Source organism: Penaeus monodon, chromosome 22 (assembly GCF_015228065.2).
Source record: "Penaeus monodon isolate SGIC_2016 chromosome 22, NSTDA_Pmon_1, whole genome shotgun sequence".
In the NCBI taxonomy this organism is placed as follows: Eukaryota; Metazoa; Arthropoda; class Malacostraca; order Decapoda; family Penaeidae; genus Penaeus; species Penaeus monodon.
This window is the reverse complement of record NC_051407.1, coordinates 27,606,303-27,606,504: the sequence shown is the minus strand read 5'-3', so window position 1 is coordinate 27,606,504 and position 202 is coordinate 27,606,303.

The following is a 202-nucleotide window of genomic DNA, read 5'->3' as shown; positions in this document are numbered from 1 at the left end:
TTTTTTACATGGTAGAACAAATCAATCAAAATACTACATTGATTTAAGAAGGATATTTTATAAGAACTAAATATAAAACAAGGAAGCCATTGCGTAATCCTTCAAAGAACGCTAATCTATCCTGAAGGAGATCGCGTCGACATTCCAAAGTCCTCGGCGACGAAGACGTAGGTATATCCTCGACCAGTTTATTACCATGGAG